Source organism: Lithobates pipiens, unplaced genomic scaffold, assembly GCF_037356315.1.
Source record: "Lithobates pipiens isolate NorthernLeopardFrog02 unplaced genomic scaffold, aLitPip1_a1.2 Scaffold_1, whole genome shotgun sequence".
Classification (NCBI taxonomy): domain Eukaryota; kingdom Metazoa; phylum Chordata; class Amphibia; order Anura; family Ranidae; genus Lithobates; species Lithobates pipiens.
The window spans coordinates 20,961,157-20,973,688 of record NW_027507685.1 but is presented as its reverse complement, the minus strand read 5'-3'; the positions used below and the strand labels follow the sequence as shown (position 1 = coordinate 20,973,688).

The window sequence follows — 12,532 nt, the reverse complement described above, 5'->3', positions numbered from 1 at the left end:
GGTACACACAGGCACACAAACCCCCCCCGATCCCCCCCCCGATCGCCCCCCGATCCCCCCCCCCGCCCCCCCTCCCCCCCCAGTCACAGTGTCACTGATTGCATTGATCATTTCTTTACTGATCAATGCATTCAGTGTCAGTTGTGACAGTAAAAACTGTCAGGACAGTTAGTGTTAGGTCCAGGGTAGCCCCCTATCACCCCCCAATAAAGATTTAACCCCCTGATTGCCCCTAGAGTTAACCCTTTCACCCCCTTTTGCCAGTGTCACTAAGCGATCATTTTTCTGATCGCTGCATGTGTCGCTAGGTAGCTAGTTATTTTTTTAGGTTCACCGCCAGGTTTTTATAGCGCTAGGTACCCCGATATACTACCCAATAATGTTTTTAACCCCCTGATTGCCGCTAGTTAACCCTTTCACCCTCTTTTGCCAGTGTCACTAAGCGATCATTTTTCTGATCGCTGCATGTGTCGCTAGGTAGCTAGTTATTTTTTTAGGTTCACCGCCAGGTTTTTATAGCGCTAGGTACCCCGATATTATACTACCCAATAATGGTTTTAACCCCCTGATTGCTGCTAGTTAACCCTTTCACCAGCGATCACAGTATAAGTGTCACTGGTGACGCTGGTTAGCCAGTTAGTTATTTAGGTTCCCTGTCAGGTTTTTATATAGCGCCAGGGACCCCCATATACTACCTAATAAAAATTTGAACCCCCTGATTGCCCCTAGTTAACCCTTTCACCACTGATCACCATATAAGTGTTACGGGTGACTCTGGTTAGTTTGTTTTTTATAGCATTTTATATTCAAATCCGGAAGGCAGTGCTTGGTTTTCGGGGTCCCGTACGTGGCTAGGCTCCCAAAAAGTCCCCCACATGTGGTATCCCCGTACTCGGGAGAAGCAGCAGAATTTATTTTGGGGTGTAATTTGACTTCTGCACATAGCATGTGTGAGCAATATATCATTTAGTGACAACTTTGTGCAAAAAAAAAAAAAAGTTTGTAATATTCCCGCAACTTTTGGCAAAATATAAAATATTCCATGGACTCAACATGCCTCTCAGTAAATAGCTTGGGGTGTCTACTTTCCAAAATGGGGTCATTTGGGGGGGTTTTGTGCTATTTTGGCATTTTATGGCCTTCGAAACTGTGATAGGTAGTGAGGAGTTAAATCAAAAATTTGCACCCTTAGAAATCCTGAAGGTGGTGATTGGTTTTCGGGGTGCCGTGCGCGACTAGACTCCCAAAAAGTCCCACACATGTGGTATCCCCGTACTCGGGAGAAGCAGCAGAATGTATTTTGGGGTGTCATTTCACATATGCCCATAGCATGTGTGAGCAATATATCATTTAGTGACAACTTTTTGTAAAAAAAAATTTTTTTTTTTTTTTTTTGTCATTATTCAATCCCTTAGGACAAAAAAAAAAAATATTCAATGGGCTCAACATACCCATCAGCAATTTCCTTGGGGTGTCTACTTTCCAAAATGGGGTCATTTGGGGGGGATTTGTACTGCCCTGCCATTTTAGCACCTCAAGAAATGAGATCGGCAGTCATAAATTAAAAGCTGTGTAAATTCCAGAAAATGTACTCTAGTTTGTAGACGCTATAACTTTTGCGCAAACCAAAAAATATACGCTTATTGACATTTTTTTTACTAAAGACATGTGGCTAAATAAATTTTGCCCTCAATGTATGACTAAAATTTAGTTTATTCGATTTTTCTTATAACAAAAAGAAGAAAATATCTTTTTTTTTCAAAATTTTCGCTCTTTTTCCATTTATATCGCAAAAAAAAAAAAAAAAAAAAAAAAAAAAAAAAAAAAAAAAATCGCAGAGGCAATCAAATACCATCAAAAGAAAGCTCTATTTGTGGGAAGAAAAGGACGCAAATTTCGTTTGGGTGCAATATTGCATGACCGCGCAATTACCAGTTAAAGCAGCGCAGTGCGAAATTGCAAAAAGACCTCTGGTCCTTAAGGTGTTTATTGGTCCGGAGCTGAAGTGGTTAATGACGATTAAAGTGAAGAAAAAAAAAAGTGCACAAAATGACATTAAACGGAAATAACACCATTTAAAACCGCTTGCGGTTTTAATGTTATATCTGGTTCCTGCAATATGGTTGAAAATCATTGAGAAAAATGGCATGGGTAGCCCTCCCTGCCCATTACCAGCCTATTTGGGTCTTGTACGCATATTAAGGGGAACCCTGTACCCATATTAAAAAAAGGAAATGCGTGTGGCCCCCAGGCCCTATATACTCAGAACAGCAGTATACAGGCGGTGCAAACAAGACAGGGACTGTGTAGGTTTGTTGTGTTAAGTTGAATCTGTTTGTAATTTTCAACTGGTACATTTTTAAAGTGTAGCTCCAGTCAAAAAAACTATTTTTAAGCTTTTTGGAAAACATAGGGAAGGGTTATCACCCCTGTATAATTTGTTTTGTCGTCCATCTTTTTTCATCTCACTTGCTGTTGTCTCCTTCCATTTGCAAGTAGGAGATGTTTGTAAGTTGGATGTTTGAAAGTAGGGGCCTGCCCTATATGCTCTGCAGAAATGGCGGAACAAGGTGTTGGTTTTGCCACAACATTGTAAGCCCTCAAAGTGACTGTTGGTGGGCGCTGGAGCGCCCTGCTGTGAACAATTATATCAAGAATTGTAATTACATGCCATTGTTGAACAGTGGTAGAAAAATTTACCTTTGGTGGTTGTGGTGCTGGTGCCACAACACTATAAGTCCTCACCATTACTCTGGGTGGGCACAGGAAGGGGCCCTCCTGTGAAATATTATATCAAGAATTGTAATTACATGTCCCTGTTAAACAGGGGCAGAAAAATTTGGCCTTAGGCACTGCTGCTGGTGCCACCACACTGCAACCTCTCCCATATACTCTTGTTTGATAGCAGGAATTAGCCCTGCTGCAAAGCATTGCATCAAAAAATGTACTTAAATGCCCCTGTTAAACAGGGGCAGAAAAATTGGGCTGATGGCATCAACCAGAACCAGAAATGTTCTTCCAACATATCAGCGGAGGAGGAAGAGGATAGACAATCAACATAACAGGACAGTCACTCAGCATCAGCATAGGCAGTCTTGAAGGGATGTGGCATTTCAAAAAAAATTATTCGGTTACATTAGCTTCAGGTGCTTGGTAGCTGTGGGTGATCCAAGACTGGATTCATCTTGATGAAGGTCAGTCGATCAACTGATTCGGTGGACAGGCGCACCCTGTGATCGGTAACAAAGCCACCAGCAGCACTGAAGGTGCGTTCCGAAAGAACGCTGGATGCAGGACAGGCCAGTAGCTCAATTGCATACTGTGCAAGCTCTGGCCAGTGATCCATCCTCAAGACCCAGTAAGCCAGAGGATTTTCGGTGGGAAAGGTGTCCAAGTCTGACCTTGCCCCTAGGTATTCCTGCACCATGTAAATCAGACGCTGGCGATGGGTGCTGGAACCGATCATACCTTGGGGCTGTGGACTAAAAAATTGTCTGAAAGCATCAGTCAGACGGCCACCTTCTCCACCGCTCCTTCTGACCGATGCCTCAGCAACACGTTGTCCAGGACCAGGAGTTTGTAACCTCCCAGTCTCTGGGAACATGTTACACAGACCTTTCTGCAAGGCCTCCCGGAGATGTCTCATCCTCTGCTCCCTCTGCGATGGCAAGATAAGGTCGGCAACCTTACCCTTGTACCGTGGATCAAGGAGAGTGGCCAGCCAGTAATGGTCCCTCTCCTTGATCCGAAGAATACGAGGATCCTTCCGCAGGCTTTGCAGGATCAGGGAGGCCATGCAGTGTAGGTTAGCTGAGGCATTCGGTCCGGAGTCCTCTGGGTCACTAAGGACAACATGATCCACAGCTACCTCCTCCCAGCCACGTACAAGTCCACGTGTTTCTTGGGACTGTAAATCATCCCTACAAGACTGCTGCTGCTGCTGCTGATACGGATGCTGAGTGCCAGCCTCCACCTCCATGCTGATACAATCATCCTCCTCCTCATCCTCTTCCTGTGTGATGGGTGGCACAGCAGGAACACTGTCTGGATAAAGGGGGCCTTGAGAGGCAAGGAAGTCCTCCTCTTCCTGCCTCTGTTCTGCCTCAAGTGCCCTGTCCATTATTCCACGCAGCGTATGCTCCAAGAGGTGGACAAGAGGTACAGTGTCACTGATGCATGCACTGTCACTGCTCACCATCCTTGTGGCCTCCTCAAATGGTGACAGGACAGTGCATGCATCCCTGATCATGCCCCACTGGCGTGGTGAGAAAAAAACCGAGCTCCCCTGACCCTGTCCTGGTGCCGTAGTCGCACAGGTACTCATTGATGGCCCTCTGCTGCGTGTGCAGCCGCTGCAGCATGGCCAATGTCGAGTTCCATCTGGTGGGCATGTCACATATAAGGCGGTTCTTGGGCAGGTTCAACTCCTTTTGGAGCTCAGCCAGCCAAGCACAGGCATTAAATGATCGGCAGAAATGCACACAGACTTTCCTGGCCTGCTTCAGGACATCCTGTAAGCCGGGGTACCTGCCCAAGAACCGCTGCACCATCAGGTTAAGGACGTGAGCTACACAGGGCACATGGGTCAGTTGTCCCTGTCGGAGGGCGGAGAGGTGGTTGGTGCCATTGTCGCAAACCACCATTCCTGGCTTAAGCTGGCGTGGCGTCAACCACCTCTCGGCCTGCCCCTGCAGAGCTGACAAAACATCCGCCCCAGTGTGGCTCCTGTCCCCCAAACAAACCAGCGCAAGCACGGCATGGCATAGTTTTGCCTGCGTACTTGCATAGCCCCTGGAACGCCTACGGAGCACCGCTGGTTCTGAGGACAGAGCACTGAAAGAGGCCATGGAGGAAGAAGAAGAGGAGGGGGTGGAGGAGAGAGGTGTGTCACAACCAATAGTAGCATTTTGGAGGCGTGGTGGCGGAACAACCTCCAACACTACTGCAACTTGTCCTGCATCCTTCCCAGCTGCCAGAAGAGTGACCCAATGGGCCGTGAAAGACAGGTAACGTCCCTGTCCATGCCTGCTGGACCATGAGTCAGCGGTAATATGCACCTTACCGCTGACCGCCCTGTCCAGCGAGGCAAGGACATTGCCTTCCACATGCCGGTAGAGAGCCGGAATCGCCTTCCATGAGAAAAAGTGGCGTTTGGGGACCTGCCACTGAGGAACCGCACATTGTACAAACTCACGGAAGGGGGCCAAGTCTACCAACTGAAAAGGCAGCAGTTGAAGTGCTAGCAATTTAGCCAAGCTAGCATTCAACCGCTGGGCATGTGGATGGCTGGGAGTGAACTTCTTCCGCCGGTCCAGCAGCTGGGGCAGGGACATTTGCCTGCTATAATCGGACGTGGGTGTACCGCTAGCAGAGTTCCCGGAAGCACTTGGCTGTGACGCACCTAATTCTACACCTTCATTCCTCTCAGAGCAGGTTTCAGAGAGGACTGAAGGTCTAGTGGGGTTGGAGATGCCAGCTGATTAGGAGCAAGGAGAGGTCCGCTTTGTTCTTTGGTGTGGGTCTTTGAGGTACGCTTGCCAACGAGCTGCATGGCAGGTCAACATATGTCTGGTCAAGCATGTGGTGCCCAAGCGGCTGATGTTTTGGCCATGTGAGATACGCTTGAGCAGCGGTGCGATCTGATGCACTCGTCTCAAAAAAGGCCCACACCAAAGAACCTTTAGAATAACGCCCAGAGGCAGCGCTCTGCACAGGCGGAGCTCTGCGGTGTGATTCAGTCGGTGTGCTGCCCCTAAGCTGGCCCCCGGAGGGCATCCTGCCTCGTTGGACATGTGCCTCCTCCTCCTTCCAGGCACCCACGTGGAGTCAGTGCCCTCATCATCCCCTCTCTCTTCATCGCTGTAGCAAACCTGGCAGTATGCTGCAGCTTGTGGAACATGACTGACAGATTGCTGTCCTTCTTGAGCATCCCCTCTCTGCGCTCACGCTACTGCCTTCCTCTAGCTGAGTGTCAGAGCCCACAAAACACTGGGCATCCTCCTGGAGCATGTACCCAACACTGTGCTCAAAGAGTTCAGGAGACTCCTCAGGAGGACGTGGTGGGTCTAGGGAAGGAGTGACTGATGATGACATTGAGAGGAGGGAAGACGATGCGTTGGCAGCTGCTTTGCTACTACCCTGAGACTGGGTGAGAGAGGATGAGGAGGATGAAGAGGGCTTGGTCATCCACTCTACCAAGTCGTTGGCATGTTGCGGTTCAACATGTCCAGCTGCCGAAAAGAAGGACAAGCATGTCCCATGGCCACGTGCTGATGACAATGCACCGCGTCCACGACCAGCACTGTTGTCTCTAGACACAGAGCCTACTTGCCCTCTTTTATCGGCTCGCGCCTGTCTGCCTCTCCTTGCTGGCCTTCCAGACATGGTAATGGCCTGAAGGGAGTTGGGTAAAACAGCAGTTGGGTAGTGTATATTGTGCTGGAGGCACACAACACCCACTAACTCCTGCAGATGCCTTTATTATAGAACACCAGAGATAAAGGGGTATATACAGATGTATACTGTGCTGTGCTGGAGGCACACACAACTTCCAATAACTCCTGCAGATGGCAAGTGGGCTCAAATAGAGAACAGCTATGTAGGTGGATATAGCGGTATGTACTGGGTACAGAGCACGCAGACAGCACTATCTCCTAACACTACTGACTGCAAGCTCTATTATAAAAGATAGATCACTAGCTATATAGGTGAGGTGAATATAGCGGTGTATACTGCGGTCAGGGCACACAGACAATAACCACTACACAACAGCAAGATAGAAAATCGGCCGAAAACGATCAGTGTGTACTGTGTTGAAGGTACACAGAACACCCACTGCTTCAGATGCCAACACACTACACAAGGCCGCCGCGATGGTGGCCTTATATAGTGTGGGGCGTGCACTACACAGCCTGAGCTATGATTGGCCACAGGCATCCTGCCTGTGGCCAATCATGGCTCTCCTCGCTGCTGGCGCTGCGATTGGCCAAGCATGCGGGGTCACAGTGCATGCTTGGCCAATCATGAGCCAGCAATGCACTACGCCATCGCAGTGCATTGTGGGCCGCGAGCGCCACACGAATTTGACGCGAACGGACCAAAATGTTCGGATTTCGCCGAACGGACGAACAGCCAATGTTCGAGTCGAACGTACGTTCGACTCGAACACGAAGCTCATCCCTAGCCACCACCATTTACATATGAATGCTGGTTATTTACGTGTAAACACAGGGTCTGCGGGCGAGTCATCTGTACACAACAATAAGGCAGAGCTGGGCAGTATTAGTACCAGCACTTCACACAGATATTAGGACACGGCACAGGACTAAAACTTCAAAAGGACAAGGGAATTTAAACTGGGATAGTTGGCAAGTGTGAGGCAGCTGCTTTGGGCCCCACAACAATGACAGGGCCCAGGGCAGCTGCCCCTTTTGCTCTGCCTTAAAACGGCCCTGCAGTAAATTAAATTTTTATGATATATTTTAGATATGCAACCATCCGCCTGAAGGGGACCAAGGCTTTCAGAAAACTTTTACCAAAAAAAATTAAAAAAAATAAATAAAATAAATTATGGAAAGGTTATAAAACTTGTCTTTCAGTTATGCATTTTGTTTTCCATTAATATCCAGTTTGTACCAGAAAATAACAAAGTATTCAGGCATCCAAAAGTGGAGAAACTCCTTTTACTAGGTTCACTTTTGCTGTCATTCTGCTTTTTTAAAGCGATCGCAAGATTCACTGGACATTATGTGACAAAACTCTATCCCTACTCTCCCTTGGGAGGATCACATGCCAAAAAACAATACTTTGTTTTATGAAGCATGAAAGAGACAATTGTAGGAATGTCAGATTGTTACCATGTCAGAGCACACCCTGAGCATAATCCGGAAGCTCAACACTTGATACGCAGCAGTGAAATTAAAGAAATAATGGATTTGTTTGTTTTCTGAAAATGTTAATAATGCACCTTGGAATATTTTTAAAGATTTACATATCAGTGGAGTCTTTGACCATTTCTACTCATTTGCTATGAAATACAGTATCTGAAGTACATTTTATCGATCATAAAAACATGTTCTCAAAGTTCCTCTACTTTACCCTCCTGCTAACTTTTATCACTCCTTATTTACAAGGAAATAGATAATGCAGACCAAGAATTAAATAAATACGAACAAGCATATTTAATAAGGCAGTGCAAAATCAACGGCAACAAGATTTCAGTTTCTGATTGGTGAAAGATCAATGCAGATTAGTGCCCATTGGATATCACCTAAAGTGGATATTCACTGCATCTGGGAGCACCACCAACACTAAAATTACTTTTTAATATTCAAAGCAAATTTCCCCCATCCATGTCTCCATGCTTTATTTTGTTGAGAAATCACTTTGAAAGACAACCCGCTAGCATTTCTGGCTGTGGCCATCTTGAGTAAGGGCAGATGATTCATGTAGCATGCACTTCCTGGAACCCATCTACTCTTAGCTCAAGCATCCATGAGAGAGTGTGCTTAGCTCAAAAAAGTAACAAACAAGTAACAAAAAAATAAAATAAAAATAATATTTTTTTTTTATAGATGACATAAGTTTAAAACAAGTAAATAACTTTGTCTATTTACCAATGCTAGTAGCATATGGATTGAAAAGAAAATATGCAATGTTGATTGAGAGAATGAAGTTCCACTTTGAGAAATTTACTAAATTACTGATTAGATTAACCCCTCAGTAATCAGAAGGGCTTGTTCCTTATTGGATACATGAATTCCAAGTGTATGTAAAGCAATAATAAAACAGGCCTACAATATTGCCTTATGTCAATTTGATTGAAGCCAGGCTGAAGGAGGATAGATCAGATGCTTGTAATAAAGACTCAAGTCTGTCCTTTGAATGGCAGGATGTGATGTTGATATGGTCAGTCACTATTTCCTTAGAACAGTGTTTCTCAACTCCAGTTCTCAAGGGGCCCCAGCAGGTCACGTTGAGGCATGTTAGGCATCCAATAGGATTGCCTAACACTTTGGTCAATCGGGAGACCTACCTGCCGATTGACTGGAAGGAACATTAGTGTGAAGACAGCAAAAATTAATTCACTGAGCCCACCCTATTGTGAAGCCTATTAGAACCTATGCTTCAAAATACACACCCCGCCATAGTATTTCATGTGTCCGGTGTCCTGAAAGGGGCCGGGCACATGTACAGGGAGGGCAGCGCCCATGATGCACAGGCCGCCACTGCTAGGGAGCCTCTGCCAACAATTACTAGATCTGCAGCTCAATATACATTAGCATGGTGGTTAGTGGGAAAAATGCTTTAGAGATCGGTAGTCAATTGGAAGAATGCTCCCCTAAGACCCCTTTCACATGGGCCCCAACTGCCTGACGGACTACGCTTGCTCAGCAGACTGATCCCGGCTGAGCAGATCCGTCGTGGCCGCAGCACCATGCTGTGCAATTTTTTTTTTTATAAGGGGTCAGGGTCAGGGTCTCCCCCCCCCCCCCCAATCTCTGTGGGTAGGGCAGCCCATTGAAAGCAAAAAATGTCACATAGCCCACTCGTGGTGCCTCCTAGAATATGCAACCACATACCTCAAGAGGCATATGCCTCAACAGCAGCTGAAGAGTGGACCTGGTAGTGCATTTTCAGGGGCCAACTTCCTGTGCCAGGGAGAGACACAGCCGACTCCTGATGAGGTCAGAGAAGATGGCAGAGAGGACCCTCTGATTTGCAGCTCAGAGCAGAACAACACTGGACAAGTATGTTTGTTTGAGTCTACCCCAGTGAAAAAAACTTTCAGTAAATGGAATCATTTATAAATAGGTGAGGGTTGCCTTTTGCTGGTAGCAGAAAAGGCTTGAGGAGGAAAAATAAATAAATGCCCAAAACAGTACTTACTTCTACAACTGTACCACCAAAACCTAAATAGCATGAAGTGCCATAAAAGCTACGGATGTTCTGCTCCAGCAGTTAGAGCAAATCAACCTGTGTGGTCTCGCTGGTAAAAATGGCCCTCAGTGTAACAGTCTGTTTAACCCAGTAACTTCACCCTAGGCATTTCCCTTCAAGTCCCCAAAATGCGTTAATACATGTAAGGATAACAAAGAAAGTGACACCCTTGGGACTCAATGCACATAAAGTGACACGCTTGTTCAGAAACATGGGTTGTAATGCAGTATAAAACAAAGATAAGAGTAAAGTGGTCTAGCCTTCCCAGCATTTACCACACACACACGGAAAAGATATGCTAAAACAAATCAGGAATAAAATAAATACATATGGAAAGTGTGTCTAACTGAATGCTGTATACATAAACACAGTTACCATAAAAAAAAAAAAAAAAACCCACACCACACACACACACACCAGTAAGCTAAAACAAAATCAGGAATAGAACTAATACATGTGAAAAGTATGTAAAGGAATGCTGTATGAATAAACACCGTTACCATACTAATGTTATAAAACAATAAACCGCAAACTAAAATATAAATCAGGAATAAAAACAAATACATAGGAACAAAATATGTAACTGAATGCTGTAAACATTGACAGTTACCAAAAAAAAAAAAAAAAAAAAAGCCACACACAGCCCCCCAAAAAAGTAACTCTGTACTAAGTAAAAACAGCAAGCTAGAACCGTCAGAAAGAACGGCTCACGTACAACACAATCTCTGCATTCACTGTGAATTTCTGCATGCAGTGCATCCCCCACCCCCCAATTAAATTAAATTTAAAAAGGTTTACTTACTAAGTTGCATTTTTTTTTTTTTTTTCCTTTAACACATGTGAAAGCACTGCAATGGTGTAAACTATACTCATTGCAAAAAATATAAATAAATCAATTTTTCTTGCATACACGTTCATGCTGCTTTTAAAAACGCAGCAAACTGCATCTGATGTAAAATGAGCTATAAAACTAATACAAATGAAACATAAGTAACTGAATGTGTTTTGGTTTTTTTTTTTTTTTGCAGTTAGATGGGGTATTTGATGGTAATGTTTTGTGTTGTAATGTGCTTTTGTTGTATATGGGGGGAGGAGATCTATAAAAAGTGTTTATTAATAATAAAAAAAAAAAAAAAAAAAAAAATCTATATATTTTTTTATTATTATTAAACACAAACAATATATATATATATATATATATATATATATATATATATATATATATATATATATATATATATATATATATATATATATATATATATATATATAATGTGTGTATGAAGGAGGGGTAACAATGCTGTACATTTCATACCAAGTTATAAAAACAAAAATTAAGACATTTGATTTCATATCCACAGCAAGAAAAAGCGATGTAGCTCCATGATTTGTAAAGGGAGTTTAGCCGGATCCCAAGCAGAGGAGATGAGCTCTTTTGGAAGTGGAAGAAAGCAGATCACAATTGAGTGTCATTGGTGACAAATGTCATTCGTTATATTCGGATCACCATCTTGCTGCAACGCGCTATGGACTATGTTGGCTCTATAGAAAAGTTGTAAAGCATGTTTGAACAAATCAAGTCAGTGTGTGGTTGTGTTGCTCCCTCCCTGTGTGTGTGATTGCAGAGTGGATGTGATCAGCACAGGCTCATTCTAGAGGTTAATGAGTGTGAGATCCCTACTGATCATGTAATTCCCCCCCCAGACAGAAGGATGCTCACTTACCCCTCGCTCTCCTCTCCTTCCTGCCTCCCTCAGCTGACGTGCTTTAACTCCATCCAGAGTTTCCTCTCCAGCCCAATAAAGCCCTCCAGCCCCAGTCACCGCCCATGACTCCATACAGCAAGGGAAGAGCTCAGCTACACGTCAGATTTTAATCGCTTGTGAGCATGAGATTTAACCCTTTGTAAGCAACGGCCTTAAAATGCTCTGATTTCAGTTGAGGTTAAAGCTTGCATCTTCCAGAGTCCAAAGACATCCTTCCTGTACATTTATTCTGATGTTTGAAAATGCAAAAAATCTAATGAACTGAGCTTTTACTACTATGGAGGTAGTAGCTATAGTAGGTAGCTATAATGGAGGTAAGTAAGAAAGCCCCCTATTTAACACCCCTCATCCCCCCTTCCCATAGAAGCCTGGGCATTTTGCTGCATGCTGTCACTGTCATGTGTAGAGGGCAGAGAAGACTATTGGGGGGTGAGGAAACAGAAACTTGGAGAAAAGTGGTGGCAGCCAAAGGAGAAGGCATGAGGTCACAGTCATTTCAGCTTTTGACACTTCCAGGAGTGTCAGATATCTGTGTCATCCCTGCCTTTCATTCTTTCACCCAGGGCTGGACTGGGACAGAAATTTGGCCCTGGAGTTCATCCAGACCGGCCCACTTACATTTTGAGTGTTCCATCAGCACTCCCTTACATCAGAGTGTCCCATCACCAGCCCCCTTACAAAAGAGTGTCCCATTACCAGTCCCCTTACGTCAGAGTGTCCCATTACCAGTCCCCTTACGTCAGAGTGTCCCATGAGCAGCCCCCTTACATCAGAGTGTCCCATGAGCAGCCCCCTTACATCAGAGTGTCCCATCAGCACCCCCTGAC

General features: G+C 44.9%; 1 protein-coding gene across 1 annotated transcript in view; it reads right to left on the bottom strand.

The window, feature by feature from the left end:
- KIAA1210 (KIAA1210 ortholog) overlaps positions 1-11,798 on the bottom strand; it is a 171,842-nt gene extending 160,044 nt beyond the window's left edge. Inside the window, exon 1 of the mRNA XM_077484554.1 lies at positions 11,664-11,798. The gene's annotated coding sequence lies outside the window, so the exon portion shown is untranslated. The remainder of the gene's footprint in view (positions 1-11,663) is intronic.
- Positions 11,799-12,532: the final 734 nt, after the last annotated feature.